The sequence below is a fragment of the Procambarus clarkii genome, chromosome 33, assembly GCF_040958095.1.
Source record: "Procambarus clarkii isolate CNS0578487 chromosome 33, FALCON_Pclarkii_2.0, whole genome shotgun sequence".
Lineage (NCBI taxonomy): Eukaryota > Metazoa > Arthropoda > Malacostraca > Decapoda > Cambaridae > Procambarus > Procambarus clarkii.
Window position 1 is genome coordinate 16,090,033 of NC_091182.1, and position 7,196 is coordinate 16,097,228.

At 41.7% G+C, this 7,196-nt stretch overlaps 1 long non-coding RNA gene across 1 annotated transcript; it reads left to right on the top strand.

The window, feature by feature from the left end:
- The first annotated feature begins 225 nt into the window (after positions 1–225).
- Positions 226–939, top strand: LOC138370697 (uncharacterized). Its single transcript, XR_011230216.1, has 3 exons — positions 226–490; positions 636–713; positions 839–939. It is a non-coding gene; the product is annotated as an uncharacterized lncRNA (long non-coding RNA).
- Positions 940–7,196: the final 6,257 nt, after the last annotated feature.

Here is a 7,196-nt window from a genome sequence, read left to right on the forward strand (position 1 = left end):
AGGAGGTCCATTAGCTTCCCTACAGGAAGTCGAAAGTGCGAGAGGAGGGTATGAGAGAGCACTCTCCAGCGGAAGTGGGGCCATTTGTCTAAAGGGTTTTCGTTGTCTTCAGAGTGGTGATGTTCGCCCCACGGCGACTCCCCATACACTGTGGATTCCGGTAAGGAGGGGGCGAGGTACTTACTCCTACCGACAGACAGACCAACACCTGTCATCCATCAATCACTTCTCATTTGACCCGGGTCGTTTCACTCCCCTCACACACAAACGCGCCGCCAGTTCCCTGCGAGACTTCATCCGCTACACACACACTCCATACAGCTCCATGTCATGGAAAGGCGAAGCTCTACAGCTTGCATGAAATGCGGAGTGTTTTATATTCCATCAGCAAATCAACTGTGTCGGCTGCAATGCGCAAGCTGTGAAAAACCGCCCCTAGGACATTACGACATCAAATGCAAGCGATGTCAGCAGATTTTCTGTGATAACCGTGAGTGTTATTATTATTTAATATTCCACAGTTCATTTTATGGCATCCACAGGTGAAATATCGCGTGTAAACTACAATAGTGTGAGAATATTTCTCATTCGGGCTATTACATTCCACACAGTTAAATATGTTCTTTCAATTTCAGTTTACAAAACCGTGAAGTGTCCTTATTGCTCACCTGCCCCGCGAGGAGGTCATCGCCGGAATGAAACTTCACATAAACGTAGGTAGCATATAAAATACACTTCTCGTATCTGTATTTCATCCCGTTGCAGCGAACACACATGCATAATAATAAACATATTTTTCCCCATTCACCCGTGCTGAATATCATTTGTTCCATTTCAGGTTATAATCCATACCTCAATCGACGGAGTGAACAGAACAACGTCATCGAGCCTATACCCCATTCCTCACACACTGAGCTAAGGAGAGCACATCTCACTCGCGGCCACCCCCCACCCCTTCATCAAGGTCAGCCACGCCGCCAGATGGAGGCTACGAGACCGTATCGCCCCCTGTAACACGATGTTACGAATTCATACCCACTCACCTGCTCAACCCCTTCACCAGGCCATAAGTTATTATTACTGTCTGATTTCAGTCTATTTCCTAAACATATTAATCCCACTAGTCTGTTCCCTAGCCTCATAATATATATATATATATATATATATATATATATATATATATATATATAATATATATATATATATATATATATATATATATATATATATATATATATATATATATATATATATATACGCGTTCATTCTTTCTAGAGATATATATATGCTTCATTCTTTCTAGAGATAATATGTTTTCTTTTTTTTACAGACGACACACCGCTGTGCATAGATTTGGCATCCAGCGACAGCTGCAGCAGCAGTGGCAGTGAGAGTGACACAGCAGGGCGGGCAGTAGCCACTTCCGGCTCTCACAGGGAGGGGAGGAGGACTCGTTCACCCGCTCACTCAACCCCCGTTCCTCCCCCAGCCCCATACCCCAATCAATCAGCGACAGCTATGACAGCAACAGCAGCAGCAGCAGCAGCAGCAGCAGCAGCAGCAGCAGCAGTGGTGAGAATCGTACCATTTTCATCTCAGACAGTGACTCAGACGACAGCTCAGCAGACAGGACCTGACCCGCCAACGTCTGTCAATTCTGACTTGTTAGCACCGTCTGGCGTAATAGCTGACCCAGCGGTCTCACCCATTCAATCTCGGAGGGGTGGGTTATCACCCCCCAACCCACCCCTTCCCAGCCCTATCCCATCACCCCCACCACCTCTTTCCCACCTCTCCTCCAACTTCCTCTAGAAATTCAACCTCAGCTGCTGGATCGAATTGATAACTATAACGGCAGCTATGTCCGGCTTCATTCTCCATACCAGAACATGTTAACACCTCCCCAGGCTCTAGTCTGAGAACATATCAGGGATTTTTTCATTAATGAGATACGCGCCCATCTCTCTCCACAACAACCCATTCCTCCTAATTTACCCAGACGTCTCACTCTAATTGTGCGGAATTTAAATGTACAAACAAGACGGGGAGGATAATCTATTGGATCCTATAATAACGATGGCTTTCCCATACGAGGTGAGGGGCAAAGAATTACTCTAGAGGAAGTAGAAACTCTTATTGATTTTTGGGCTGATGAATTGACAGAGAAAATATCCCAGTATCTGAAGCGAAGGAAGGCTCCCAATGTCTTGGTTGAGCGGCTCACCGGGTTTTACATTAACTGTGGTCAGATAGAACATCCAATAAGATTAGGCTCGCATGTAGACTATCCTGAAGGCTTGCGTGGGAAAAAATTGGTTTTCAATCCAGAGGGAGAGGCTGATATTTGCCTTATGCAGTGTGTTGCAGCTTATAAATGTTTAGCTAAGGGGATGCACCTAGATAATATTCGCGCTAGATCTGTGAATGCTAGTTGGTGTCTCAGACACATGAAATGGCCAGCAAATGTCAGTTCTGCAGTAACATTCGAGGATATTCACAAGGTAGAGAAAATGAATAGTCAGTATATTCATCTATTCACTAGAAAGAGATGAAAATGCTAGACGACAACAACGACACTTACATTACACTAGCTAGGAAGGGAAGAGGAGGATATACAGATGTCATACCCTTGCTGATGTTGGAAGCTCAACACTTAGTATTAATTAAGGATTTTAACCAATATGTACGTAATATGCGCAGCAATCCAGATCGCATCCCAAGTCATCACAGCTTCTGTCACTGTTGTTTGATATCACTCCCAGCAGATAGCATGCAGAGTCATGAAAGTACATGCAAAGTACATCAAACTCTCAAATTCTACCCACCAGAGAGGAAGATTACTTTCCGTAACTATGGACGGGGTTATGGTCCTAGTCACATGTGCTTTTATGACTTTGAGTGCATGCTAGACCGCTCGAACCCTAAGGGAATGATAGAATCACGTCACAACGCAGTGGCGTATGCGTACATTATCATTGACAGACAGAAGAATATTGTTGAGAAAGATACTTATTTGGGTAAAGATGCGGTCAATCACTTTGTAACCACGCTAGAAGCGTCATGGGCTAGAATCAAGAAGGGGTTAGTATCCTATGAACTTCACATGTCTCAGCAACAGCAGGCACTATTTGAGACAAAAACAGCTTGTGAACTCTGTGATGAACCTTTTAACGGAGAAGATGTAATCAAAGTCCGTCATCACGACCACACAGTAAGATTCCACAATTATCAAGCAGCTTACTGTGATAGATGTAATTGCAATGTATAAATTCATACAAGTTCCTATACACTTTTCACACAACGCTTCCTATGATTTAGGAGTAATCTTAAACGAGATGAGAGATAGACCAGGAAGTGAAATAGATATATTAGCTAAGGATGGATTTAAATTTATGAAAGTTGATGTGAACAACTTAAGATTTTTGGATAGTTTAGCCCTTCTCAACGGCTCGCTAGGAAGAATAGCCAAGGATCACATCGATAGTGGGAAACCTACCACATTCACTTTGGCTATGTTAAAAGGGGTAAATAAAGCGGCCATCCCAAAACTGCTCACGGGGTAAACAATCATTCTGCTATGATTATTTATCCTCTATGTCTGTGTTAGATGAACCACAACTCCCTTCTCGTGATAAGTTTTACAATACACTAAAAGACGAAGAGTTGTCAGAAACAGATTATAAACAAGCCTTAGAAATTTTTGATTTGGCTAAATGTCGCAACATAGGGGAGTATCTACTCCTTTACCTCAAAGTGGACACAGGATTGCTAGCCGATGTGTTTCACAGTCTGGCGAGGATACCATGCTTGCTCTCTACAAATTAGACATTTCACACTACATTTCTTTACCCTCATTTGCTTGGGATGCGTTCCTGCTTAAATCGAAAGTTCAACTTGATGTTGTGTCAGACCCAATGTTATATGATTTACTTCGTCGGAATCTCCGAGGTGGGTTCACCAGTGTAATGAGACAGTTACACGAATGTGGAGAACAGGCACACAGGCTTAGATCTAGGGGAAGATAGTAGCTACATCATTTACTTAGATTTTAATAGTCTTTACGGGGCGTGTATGACTGAACTGCTCCCTCGTGGTGGGATACGGAAACTGACACATGATGAGCGTGACGTACTGCTGGAGCAAGGTTTGGAGAATATCCCATGTGATGGGTCCAAGGGATATTGGGTGTTGTGTGATACACGGCAGGTCCGACCTGAGGTGGCTAGGTATACAGATGAACTGCCCCTAGTTCTTTCACATACATGCATTACTGAGGAACACATTTCACCCTACAGTAAGAATATTCTTACAGAAGAAAGTCGTGGACTGCCTAAAAACAACACTAAATTAATCGCTTCTCATCTTCCTCAGAAAGACTACCTCGTTAGTCTGGACTTGTTACAGTTGCTCATGCGCATTGGATTAGAAGTAGCTAAAGTTCACGACATCTACGAATTCGAGCAGGAGAGTTACCTTAAAGACTTCATTGAAACAATGTTCGTGAACGAGCCAGTACCAAATGCGCGATAAAAAAAAAGGCTTTCAAACTCGTATCAAACTCTATATATGGAAAGAGTCTCACAGATGTATCTAAATATGGGAACAACACTATTTGGTCACAGATCGTAGTCATTTCCTGAAACATGCTCGAAACCCATTCTTCAAGCGGAGTCTTTTGTTAAGTAAGGATCGTGTGATATGTACTATCAAGCAGAAGTCTCTCCTAGTCAAGACTCCTACGTATCTGGGTTACCATATACTTCAAATTGCTAAGAGGCGACTCTATGAGTTCTGGTATGATGTTGTCAAACCTGCGTATGGGGATAAAGCGAGTCTGTTATATACAGACACAGACTCTTTCATCATTAAACTGGAATGTCGGGATGTGTTTGAAGAGATGAATAAGTCTCCTCTCTTCGACTGTATGGATTTTAGCAATTTTAATGTCACACATCCATCATACTCTAAAGCGCGAGAAGGTGAACTAGGATTGCTCAAGTCTGAAATAGGCTCTAAGATTATTAACCAGTTAATTGCTCTCAGACCTAAAACATATTCGTTCACCACACATGATGGGGAGCACACTTGTAAGTGTAAGGGCGTACCATACCATCTACAAGAGAAACTCTCACATGACTCATTTCAACACACTCTTGAAACAAACACTTCAATCAGGTATGTGTCGAGATCTATACGCAATGTGCAAGGAAAGATTTTTACATGTCGCAGTACCTGCAGAGGATTGTCGGCATTTGACGATAAACGCTACATTTTAAGCCCCACACAGTCCCTAGCGTATGGTCATCCTGATATTCCCAATAACAATGATGATGAGATGGATGTAGAAGTGGGAGAGGAGGAGGAGCTGGAAGAAGTGATTATGGAGGAGGAGGAAGTAGAGCAAGCACAGAGACTCTACCCAATATTCCCCCCCCCCCTGGAGCAAACGCGATGCTACAGCTCAGAAACTATTCAACCCTCGCTAGATTTTATGTTGTACAATTGTTAGGTAGTATTAAGATGGATGCCCCATATGACTAGAACTTTGTATACTAAATGAATAGGATGTTTAATATTATTGTTTGTGAACTGTAAGAACTATGATTAGTTTAAAAATATGCTGTTTAATATTATTGTTTGTGAACTGTAAGAACTATGCTGTTTAATATCATTGTTTGTGAACTGTAAGAACGATGTTTAGTTTAAAAAATGTTGTTGCTGTACATAAAATATGTGAATAAACACCTGTAAATGACTATGTTTGTATAAATACCACCTCAGTTCCTTAGTTTTTAGCAGTCTTAACGAAGCATTAATCATGGATAGTTCCTATGATATAATCCATGAGGAACATCTAGATATTTTCGGAGAACCATCTCGTGTTATTATTGCTGGTTATTCAAACAGCGGAAAATCCTACTTGTGTAGTAAACTTGTAAGGAAGTATCAGCACAAGTTCTCCTCAATAATTATATGCGGAGGAGGTTACTCTGAATTACGATCAGATCCACAAATTAAAGGGAAGCTGATCGAGCATTCAACCATTATTGATCCTGTGGAAGAGCGAGTAGATAATGACTCGCATATCTTAGTAATCTACGATGACCTTTTTACAGAGTCTGCGAATTCAAAAATCGTATCAGACATGTTTACTAGGGGCAGACATTTCACGGTTTCCGTCATATTGATTACACAAAATATATTTTTTCCTGGTAAATATTCTAGGAATATTAGTTTAAATGCTTCTCATTTCATATTGGTTAAATCACGAGATCTGTCACAAATTGAAACACTCGGACGACAAATATTTGGGAAAGTGGATTCAAAGAAATTTGTAGAGTTATATAAGCAAGTTATTAGCCAACCCTACGGCTATTTGCTAGTAGATCTGGGCTCGAACACTCCATCTACGATTACATTACGCGGTAATATTGTTCACGAACCGCCCTATGAGATAGTTTACCAATGGTGAGCAAGAAAGATGTACTGGAACGAGTATATAACGATCCCTCATCTAGCGGAGGGCTTGGAGGGGTACAGAGATTGTATAAGGCCGCCAAATTAATTAACTCTAGTATAACTCTAGCCGATGTAAAGGACTATCTGAAAAGCTCTGACTCCTATACGTTGCATTATTTACAACCACATAAATTCCCTCGGCGTCGGGTGTTAAGCCCTAAACCACGACTATTTCAAGCTATAGACTTGGCCGAGATGAGTTTATTGGACAAACATAATGATGGAGTGAAATATTTACTCGTATGCGTAGATATTTTCTCCAGGTACGCCCAAGTAGTACCCTTACGCGCTAAGGATGGGAAAAGCACCACTAATGCTCTAGCTTTAATTCTAGATTCACCTCATTCTCAGGGAGTGCGCAAAATTAATTCTGATCGAGGTGGAGAATTTTATAACGCCGCTATGAAAAAAATGCTGGCAGCAAGGAAAGTACGGTTATATAGCGTATTTTCTCAGGAGACTAAAGCTTCAATCGCTGAGCGGTTCATACGTACTTTAAAAGGTAAACTTTACAAAATTATGACGGCGCGCAACACTTTAAAATACATGCAGGCTCTACCAGATATTTTGATAACATATAATTTAACCCCACACAGAGGATTGAAGGGGAAGACACCTGCGGAGGTGTACGCTCTATCCTCGCCCAGCGAACACGCCAAACAATTTGATTTAATGTA